This window comes from Onychomys torridus, chromosome 14, assembly GCF_903995425.1.
Source record: "Onychomys torridus chromosome 14, mOncTor1.1, whole genome shotgun sequence".
NCBI lineage: Eukaryota > Metazoa > Chordata > Mammalia > Rodentia > Cricetidae > Onychomys > Onychomys torridus.
This window is the reverse complement of record NC_050456.1, coordinates 66,939,580-66,950,721: the sequence shown is the minus strand read 5'-3', so window position 1 is coordinate 66,950,721 and position 11,142 is coordinate 66,939,580.

Genomic DNA, 11,142 nt, shown 5'->3' with positions numbered 1-11,142 from the left:
AGTGAGTACTGCTCTGGCTGGGTGGTGGTGGTGCACGCCTTTAATCACAGCACTTGGGAGGCAGAGGCAGGCAGATCTCTGTGAGTTCAAGGCCCACCTGGGCTACAGAGTGAGTTCCAGGAAAGGCGTAGAGCTACACAGAGAAACCCTGTCTCGAAAAACCAAAAAAAACCAAAACAAAACAAAACCAAAAAACAAGCAAACAAACAAAAAAAAAAAGTGAGCACTGTTCTTGTGGAGGACCTGAGTTCAGTTCCCAGCACAGGTATCGGATAGTTTAAAGCTGCCTGTAACTCCAGCTCCATGGGAGGTCTGATGCCCCCTTATGGCCTCCACAGGTACTACACACACACACATATACACACACACACACACACACACACACACACTCCAATGATCTAATGACCATTTCCCAATGGTTCTGCCACCCTCCACCATACCACTGTAGGGACCAAACCTTTGACCTTTGACCACAGAGGTACTCTCAAGCAACCCTTAAAAATACTATCATCTAGGATTCTGTTGACAGATGAATGGACAACTGAAAGGTGTTAATATACACAGTGGAGTGTTATTTTGGCATAGAAAGGGAGAAATTGTTTGATGAACCTGGAAGATGAACTTTTGGCTGTTAACACGACCGTCAAGGACTAGCAAATGCTGTAGAATCCCTTCACTATCAGTTTCTTAGACCCACCATATCCACAGACAGGGAGAACAAAATGGTGGCTGTCGTTATGGGTGGCTTTTACAGGCACGGTGTTTCCAGTGGAAACAATGGAAAAGTTATGGGATGGTTGGTGGAAATAATACATATTCAGCACCGTTCAGATATATGCTTAAACATGATTACAGTAGCAAATTCTATGTAATGTTTTACCACAGTGGAAAATGGGGGTGGAGGAGGAGGAGAAAGAGGCGGGAGCTTACAGGCAAAAGGCTCAGTGTGGCTCTGTGGTGAGTTAAGCTTATCCCCTCCACACCTTTTCCACACCAGAAGGAGATTCTTATATTGCAGTTTGGCCCAGCTGCCCAGTTCCCCTCTTAGAAAACTACCATGTGCTGCAAATCTCTAGCTAAGTGGGCCTGCGCGTCTGACCCATGTGAACTAGGTTCTCCACTTCTCTGTTTAATACAGGGGTAGGCACTTCCCTGAAGAGGAAGGAGAAATTACCAACACTGCTATTTTCTCTCAGTGGCCTTAAGATGTGAGCTAAAGCCACTAAGCCACCATCATCCTTTTCCTTTAGCTCTCTAAAAATATCCATCTCCCCATTGAAGGGAACTTTGGCTGGTTCTCTGTAAGAAGGGACACTGTCCCCCCAGGAGCCTCTGGTTTATCCACATTGCTGCTGCCTAGAATTCAGCTGTCATGCCTGAACTGACTCTTGGTTATGGGTTTTCTTTGTTTTTGTTTGTTTTTTGAGATAGGGTTTCTCTGTGTAGCCTTGGCTGTCCTGAAACACACTCTATAGAGCAGGCTGGCCTCAAACTCAGAGATCTGCCTGCCTCTGCCTCCTGAGTGCTGGGATTAAAGGTGTGTGCCACCACTGCCTGGCATGGGTTTCCTTTTGTAATGTAGAATAAAGAATCAGTTTATCTGGTAATGAATGGAAATAATTTATCAGTGGCAATTATTTCAACTTAGCTCCAATGCGAAGCTGGTGCATTTGTAGTGCCCTCATGGAGAGCAACAAAACTCTGGTATTGAAGGCAGATCCCTGGAGCTCATTATCTGGCTAGCCTGGCCTTCTTGGTGAGTTCTAGGCCAGTGAGATATATTGCCTCAAAAAAAACTAGGTGGGTGGCAACTGAGGAATGACCTCTGAGGTTGTCCTTGGGGCTCCACACTCAAGTATACACACATGCACGTCCATATGTACCCACACAAACTCACAGGCACACCCAGGCACACACAAAGAACTCTGGCATTGACATCATATTATTTTGTTGTTGTTGTTGTTTATTTCTTGGTTTCTTGAGACAGGGTTTCTCTGTGTAGCTTTGGAGCCTGTCCTGGAACTCACTCTGTAGACCAAGCTGGCCTTGAACTCAGAGATCTGCCTGCCTCTACCTCCTGGGTGCTGGGATTAAAGGCATGCGCCACAGCCACCTGGCCGACATAATTTTTCAACGGATATAACAGTGATAACCATTGTACCAGGTGATAACTGAGTCGGTTTTCACGTGTCGAGTTACTCAGTTCTCTCAGTAACACCCTAAGTCAGGTTTTAATGATTATTCCCATTTCATAGATTTGGAGAGTCCAGTATATAGATGCAAGGTAGCTTTTCCAGTTAAGGGTTGTGCATACATCTCAACTCTTTTTTATTAACGACTAATTTCATCATGTACTGAGATGCACACTGAAGTGCAGCTTGCTCTGTGTTGCTCAGTTGCTCAAATCATTTGGTGGCAAGCTGTGGCAGATCAGCGGATATTTGCTGAAGCAAGGGTGGGATGGTGGTGTGACCAAGAGGATCAAGAGGCTCAGGTTTCAGGCACAGCTGTACCCAAGAGACAAAAGGGTGTGTGCCCTGGCTTTCACACTTGCACACACATACACACACACACACACACACACACACACACACATACACACACACACACACACACATACACACACACACACACACACACATACACACACACACACACACACACACACACACACACACACACACACACACACAAGCCCTATAGTTGGCTTACATCTCTGCTAACATGGCTAGTTGAATAGCATGTGGCTCGTAACTCTAATAGTTTAATATCTGTATAAAAGAGTCGGCTCTCCCCACCGAGTTCTGAACGAGTCCTGGGGCTGAATTCTTTGTGTCAGTCTTGGATCGATCGCCGTAGTCTATTGGAGAGGTACCGTGGACTTCGCCAGCCTGTGCTGTTTGTCCCTCTTCATGCTTGGGGCCAGGAAGGGGTTCAGTTCCACCTTAACTGTGTGAGCCAAGAGTGTGGAAAGGAAAACTGAGGTGCTATTACCTGAAGGAAGGGGGAAGCCTGTGCCGGGCAGACAAAGATAGCATTGACTTGACTGCCAGAGTCAAGGCCAGGCAACTGTAGGCACAGGGTTCTCTTCCCTCTGACCTCAGACTGCAAAGCATCTCTGAATTGTGGGGTCGGATGTCAATGAACCGGGTCCTTCAGCCCTGCCCCTCAAAGCCTGCTGACCAATGCACTCTTAAAGATTTTAACAGCTTCCAGTTCACTGTTCCTAGACCACCGGAGAAACGGAGCCATTGGTGCTAGCCTTCTGAAAAGCTGCCAAGGGTTACTTTAATTTGACATTCATTTCTTCATTCCAGGAAGATGAATGGAACACTAACTCTTTGGAAGGACCTTGTAACAAGGGTTCAGTCAAGGTCACAGCCCTAGCTCAGGCTCCAGTGAGAGGGGCTGACTGTCCAAATTAATGTAGGCTTGCTTGACTGGGTACATACACCACAAGCACCTTTTACATACAATGCTGGATTTCTATATAGTACCAAGATAGAACTTGGGATAGTAGCAGTCAGTCAACACACATTTGCCAATTTATCCCATGACAGAGACACTACACCCTTTGGTACCATTATTAATTTTACTCTATTGTTTATCTGCTGCGTGACTAATCAGTTTGTGAGTGATGGGATCTACCAGCTGTATTTCCAAGAACGGTGACATCAGTGCTCCTCCTTTTAGGGATTAGGAGTGAAGGCTATTCTTGTGCCTGCTAGTCATTTGCATGGCCTAAAATGATATGTGGGAATGAGAAGCTGCACAGCAGCCTTTCCCCCCACCCCCCTTTATAATTTTTCTACCTTTGATCTGGAATTGTAATCTTATTTAGTTAAATTATTGCTAGTGAGGTGTCCAAAGACTTTCAAGTATCTCTGCTTTTTAACATTAGCTTCTTTTTGGTGTGTGTGGTTTTTTTTTCTATAATTATCCTAAATATAATATAATGACCATAAAAGCAGAGGAGGGAAAAAAAACACATTTTCTCTTCTTGAATTGATTTCATATTCACATAGTGCCTCTCCAGCTATAAGGTTCATTTGAATATAGTTTATGAGGTGCCTGACAGGATTGCAATCATTTCAGTAGCTCACCGTCCATCCAGGGAAAGAGTTGGTTCATTTGATTTCAACACAGGACCTAAATGTCTGTGTGTCTGTGCTTCTCAAAGGGCCCACTGTAGAGACGTGAGAACTGAGCTACAGGACATCATTTCATGTCTGAGAGTCATTTCCAGTTAGTAATCTGATAATCAGATACTTATTGAGCATCTATTATGGGTCAAGACCTTGGCTTGTAGAGGTGGGACAAGGAAATGAGGATAGAAATAAACAGGTCCAAAGTATCACGTGCTGTGAAGAGGTATGAAGCAGAGCGTGACATGGGGTCAAGATTGACAGGCCAGCTCAGAATGCCACAGACTGTGTGGCTTAACCACAGGAACCTATTGCCCCACAGGTCTGGAGAGTGCAAGTCCAAGAAGGAAGTGTCTGGTTTGGTTCCTTCAGAGGCCCATCTCCTTGCAATATAGTTGCTTTCCTATTGTGGGTTCACTTGACTCTGTGTGTGTGTGTGTGTGTGTGTGTGTGTGTGTGTGTGTTGCAATTCTAATGAATTCTAGTCAGTAACCCCTCCAAATAACCTATCTCCAAGTACAGTCACATCTTAAGGTTTGGGGGTTAGACCTCAGCATAAGAATGATGAGGGGCACAGTTCAGCTTATAACGGGGGTCAGAGGACCTCTTTGAGGAAGGTGACATTAACAGAGCCCTAGAAAAGGGAATGGTCTGGTTGGGAAGGAGTCAGCTGGGGAAAGAGTACTCCCTGCAGCAGAGTGGGGGTGGGTGATGCAGGGTGTGTGTGTGTTGAGTACCAGGGACAGAGACAAGCAGGGGTAGACAAGGATGCCACACAGGGCCCACCTGGGGATGGATTCACCAGCACTGGGAGGGCTGCACTTCTTTCTCAATGCTACTGGAAGTCACTGGAATGCTTCCAGCCCGACAGAGACATGATCTCATATATTTTTTCATTTTTTAATTCACAACAGATCTTTTTTTCTGCAGACTCCCAAGAATTCATTGGCTGAGCGCATAGCCAAGCTCAGCAAAGTGGATAACTAATGCAGACCCTTCAGGTTCTGCTATTGGTTTGGGGGGAAGTCCTTTCCAGGGGGGGCGTTAAAGATCTCAATCAAGAAGTACCTGAAATGATGGGTGGCTGCTACTGTGGCCAGTGATGCTCCGTCTACAGTCAGAGGAATGCACGGTTCCATTTGTATATTGAGGAGACCCTCCTTTCCTTGAAGAAAAGCCTTGCCTCTGATGATCTGGCCTCTTATCTGTAGGAGTGAATTAAATCAGCAGTACTTGGGACACGGTGAGTTGAGGCAAATCCAGGGTTCTCTCTGTCTTTGACAAATGCCATCTTGGGGTAATGAGAGGACAGATAGCAATCACTCAAGCTATTCCGAGGAAACATGTTTCAAAAATAGCAATCAGTCAAGCTTTCATCTTACCTGATTTTGAAATACAAAGTCTGTTTTTATGAAGGAGGAAATGCTGGATAGACAACCAATTTCAAGTAGACATCACTGGGATATCATCAGAAACAACTCTAAGATCTCCATAAGGCCCTGCACAAATCTCATCTCTAGACTCCATTCTCAATTAGGAAGCCTGCGTGTGCGTGTGTGTGTGTGTGTGTGTGTGTGTGTGTGTGTCTGTGTGTGTGTGTTACTGGATTGAACTTAGGACATGCTAGGCAAGCTCTCCAATGTTAGGCTATATTCCCAGCCCCATACATAAGTGAAAAACAGGGTCTCATATAACCCAAGCTGGCCTTGAACTTGCTCTGTTACTAAAGATGACCTTGAACTTCCAATCCCCTTGCCTCTACTTCCCAAGTGCTAGGAGTACAGACCTGGTTTATGCCAGGCTGGGTACTGAACCCATAAGTTGTATATACTGGCTGAGTTATATCACCAGTCCCCCATTAATATATTTTAGATCAAAATTATTTTTCCAGTTTTATGGAGTATTTACGCTGTGTTCAGATAGAAGCCTTATATCCAACAGTTAGCACTTCACTGATAGACCCGTGGGCATTTTCATGGGAACTGTATGCAAGCTGTCAGCCTTCTCCCTATATTTCTATTCAATTTCGTAATTGAGAGCTGTCTTCTAAGGTCTTTGAAAAGTCTCATTATACAGAAGGTTATTAGAGAGAGAGACGGGGAGAGAGGGGAGGTGTGGGGAGAGAGAGACAGAGAGAAAGAGAAAGACAGATTGTAACTGAATTATGATTGCTGTGAAGGATTAATGGCCCTCTGCCACCATTAATCTAAAGAAATCTTGCTTCCCTTTAAAATTGTCTAATCAGAGTTAGTAAAATTTTAAGGATGATCACTTACATTTCACAAATAACAATAGGCCATTTTAAATTTTCTTTTTAAGGCACAGATAAGTGTTTTCTTGAATAGGGAAATAGTCCATTGAAAATGAAGTTCAGCTAGTATTTGCCATGGAGACCACTTCAACATCATTAGAAACAACTTTAATATGAGTATTAAAGGCTCTCCTTGCCCGCGTGAGAAATATACAAGTGCTCACAATATTTAACCTGCCCAGATGAATAGCTAGAAATAGATATGTGTGAATAAAGTCATAAGGAAACCAAATAATCAAATATGGATTTGAGAAATTCACGTATCTCAAGTGTGCTTAGAACGTTTCCCTAATAATAGTCCCCAGGATCCTGAAGAAATCGGATGCCCAAGAAAGGGCAGGACACAGAGTGTAAAGAAGAGAGCCTCAGTGAAATTCTTGGGCAGTCTGAGACTACCTTTGGTGACTGTGTCCAAAGGACAGTGCAGCATTGAAGCAATGTTGTGACATCTGCTTTAATAAACAAAACTAGAGCTCATCAGGGATGACCCAGTCACCAGTGGAATGTGTCCCTGTGCATCCAGAAAGCCTCATTTCCAGTCTTTCAATGAAATCCTTGCTGTGAAGGGGTGGCAAGTGTTATTAAGTTATTAGATTAGCCAGCTTCTATTGTGTTTTCCCTTTAAGCCAAAGTACTTTTACAGCCGAGCTGTAATGCTCTGAAAATGCCTCCATAACAAGGTCCAGGCTCAGGACTGAATCCCAAACGGTAAACTGCCAACAGCATTTAGTTACTTCTGTAGCTACAGCAAGTCAGCTCGAAAGAGGCACTGTGGAAACTCAGAGAGGAAGCCACAGCTGGAAAGCCGAGGCTCAGAAGAGGGATGCACTTCTACAGGGTGGGAAGGTAATCCCTTCTCTGCAGGACTCTGACCTCTTCTTTAAAAAAAAAAAAAAAAAAAGATCCTGCATCACATTACCATGTCAGTGATTAAATGTTTCAGAGTCCATGCTTGGAACAATGTCAAGGAGTCTCACTTACCCTGCTGGCCAGCTGGGACCTGCTATATACTTAAGTAAACAGAAGGTTTCCTAATACACTGTCTTGCTTAGAAGTCCGGAGGACCGAAACCCTTGAACTCTAGAAAACTCCAAGTTCTCAGAGAGACAGGAAAGGGATTGAATTGCAAACAATAGAGCTAAGAGAAAAACTCATATGAACCTCAGGGCAGCGAGCTGAAGGGATCTGGGAAATTACAGTTCAGTTGCCAATTTGGACTCTTGTTTGCAAAGGTACCTGGACCTGTGACTGGAGTGAATCTTGCACAAAATCTATTTGCCTGGCTTGATTCAAAGTCTTCTGTGCCTTTCATCCCCCTGTGATGGACGAATTGGACAGTTGTGAATCAAGCCCTGTTCTGATCTCAGGCCTCTGGCTTGGGGTGGTGAAGCAGGGCACACACACACACACACACACACCACACACACACACACACACCATCAGCGACAAGAACAGCAAGGTGCTGGGATTGTCAGGAGGTTTTAAAGTAGTAGGTAGAGTTGGTGGCTTATGATCTGAGAAGGAAAGGCATCGTTTCCTTTGCTTGGTTACTAAGGGGGTCTGTTGAAGGGGGTGGAGGGTCACAGTGCAGAGCATTCTTGAGCTACACCACCACAAACGCAGACTCCAGACAGGTGTCTGGAACCTCCTGGTGAGAAGATTGGCAATATCAATGATTGGGAAGAACACAACGGATGACATTTAACTTGTAATCTCTGGGGCTAGAGAGATGGTTCAAAGGTTCAGAACACATGCTGCTCTTGCAGGAGACCTGAGTTCAAGTCCCAGCTCCCACCCTGGAAAGCTAATAGCCACGTTTAACTCCAGCTCTAAGGGGAACTGATTCCTCTGGCCTCGGAGGTCAGCTGCTCTCACACGCACATACCCCCACACAGATACACACACAGGCACATAATTAAAGTTAATCTTAAAAAGAAATGTCTGATGTGTACCTGTTATCACATTACGTGGTAATTATCAGGTGGATTTTGACTAGATAGTACACATTTGAACTTAAAATATGGACTGTGGAGGTGGCTCAGCAGTGAAAGGGCTTACCACACAAGCAAGAAGACCAGAGATGCGGTCTCCAGCTTCCACGTAAATCATGGTATCCCACCTCTAAGTCCAGACTTAGAATGCCGAGATGGAACCCCTAGAGCACACAGTTTAGCAAGACCATATGTATCTGTGAGCTCTGGGTTTGATTAAGAGACCCTGCCTCAAACAAAAAGGAAAAGAGACAAGGAAGCTTCCTGACATCAGCCTATAGCACCACACCTGAACGTGTGCCCACACACATGCACACATGCACTTACACATATAATCTCCACACACATACATTAAAAAAAAAAAAGAAAAATATATAGACTTTAAAAGTGAACCTAAAATATGAGCTCTTAACAATGAAGAGATGCTCTGTGCATTATCCTGCATCGGATTTTCCCAGAACTGGGCCTGTAGATGTGGATGCTTGTACAAGGCGTTCTTAAGAATGTGTTCTAGGGGAATCAGTGCAAGCGTTATAGCTCCGGATATCCTGACTATCTGAAGTCAGGCTACCTTCAAGTATTATAGCTCTGGAAGGAAAGGTACCCTGACTTGTCAGGAAGTCAGGCTAAACCTACAGCTGTGTAGGGAAGGTATTCTGGATACCTACAGCTATGAGAAGAAAAGCATCCTGACTTATCAGGAAGTCGGGCTATACCTCAAGCTGGGCTCCAGTGGGAGATGGTCTCCCCGCAGGAGCTTCCCAGCAGAGGTATCAATTGCATCTCTGCTCTGCTCCACTAGGGAGTCCTCAGATCTGGTTCAAGTAGTTACTCCTGCTTCACTCTGCTAAGGGAGAAAGCCGGGCAGAAATGTAGCAATCTGCTCCAGCTCTGACTCCAGTGAAAAGTTGTTACTGCTGCTTCACTCGCCTAAGGAAGTTTCCCAGAAGAGGTGTCCATTCTCTGCTCCCGCTCCTCTAGGGAGTTTAGGGAGTTCTCAGCTCTGGCCCAAGTTGTTACTCCTGCTTCATTCTGCTAAGCGGGGAAACACCTGCAGAAAAGTAGCAATCTGCTCAGGCTCCGGCTCAGGCTCTGTCTGGCCAAAGTTACTTTTGCTCGGCTCCCCTAAGGAAGTTTTCCCAGCAGAGTTGTGGGTTGCTTCTCTGCCCCACTCGGCAAAGAGGGTTTCCCAGCAGAGAGTCTGCTTCGCTCCAGCAAAAGAAGGTCTTCACCCAAACCTCTTTCAAGAGATCTATTTGGGAAGGAGGAATCCAGAAGAGTGGCTGTTAGTTATTTTGCAGCGCTCTTACCCTGAGAGGAAATGTCACGGACATGACAGAATCCACTAACAAGAGTTTTATTAAGATAGGAAAGAGAGAGACAGATGTGATCAAGAGAGAAAGTGAAGCCCAGGAATATAAAGCCGGGGAATATAAAGCCGGCTTATAAAGGCTGGGCCACGCCTGCGTACCCAGGCTCCTCTGGCTACTCCATGCATGCGCACAGATCACATGGTCGCAATGCGTGCTTTATGCAACCACGCCAAGCCACGGGGTCCTGGTCACGGGAGATGTTTTGACCCAGAAATGGTTATTTTGACCGGGAAATGGCTAGGCGGAAGTGTCTAGGTCCACTGGGCATGTTGTGAATTCATATCAGTGGCTGCCTCTGCCAGGGTGGGGAAGGGCAGCTGCCAACTGAACAAGCATAGGGCTTATGGAGGGCTTCTTAGGGGCTGACTTTTTCCAGAGAGAAGATTTTTAGGGGGGCAGTTGGTCAGATTTCAATCCCTTTGAGCTTGGACAAGCTCAGATTGGCTAGATTTTGTGCTCAGAGATTGGTTGGTTTTCTGCTAAGGAATTGGTTGGTTTCCCTGCTCAAGGATTGGTTAGTTTCATTGCTCAGTTGGTCAGGGGCAGATTTGGCTCTGGTTTCAGAGCCAAAGTATCTTTCACTGGCCCTTTTTAGCCTTTTGGCTCTGGTTTCAGGGCCAGGGTGTGTTTCTTTCACTGGCTCTGGTTCAGGGTGAGGGTGTGTTTCTTTCTCTGACTCTGATTTCAGGGCCAGGGTGTGTTTCTTTCTCTGACTCTAGTTTCAGGGTCAGGGTGGGTCTCTTTGGCTGGGCCTTTTACCCTACAATCAGTCTGAATGGGAGAGGAAAAGGAAGAAAAAGTTGAATAGGGAAGACAAAATCCCCAAGCAAGACAGCCATTCTGGCCAAGCCTGTGGGAAGTATTGTTTGGAGTTCATGTTACATTTCAGGCTTTATCTCAATTTTAGGGAGCGCTGGGTTTACATATTTTGGACCACTTAATTACTGAGCATCAATCCCTAAGGAGAACTCTAAGGGTACAGCAGTGGCATGGATACGTTGGCGGTAACCAATGGCTCTCGAATGGACTTAACACCCACTCAACAAGAGGGAAGCCATGCCCGGTACTGGAAACCTAGCCAACTACCTATGGCTAGTGAAGTCATGGATCTTGGAGGAAAACCTACAATCATCCCTTTACTAAGCCAGTATAATTCCTAACCACATTCTATATATTTGTCTTATACCCACAGATAAGTGTAGATGTCACCCCTCATCAAGGGAACTTCTCTTTGCAACAGATGGAGACCATTACAGAAACCCACAGCCAATCAAAATGTAGTTATGGGACCTAGTCCCAGTGGAGACATCTAGGGCTTACAA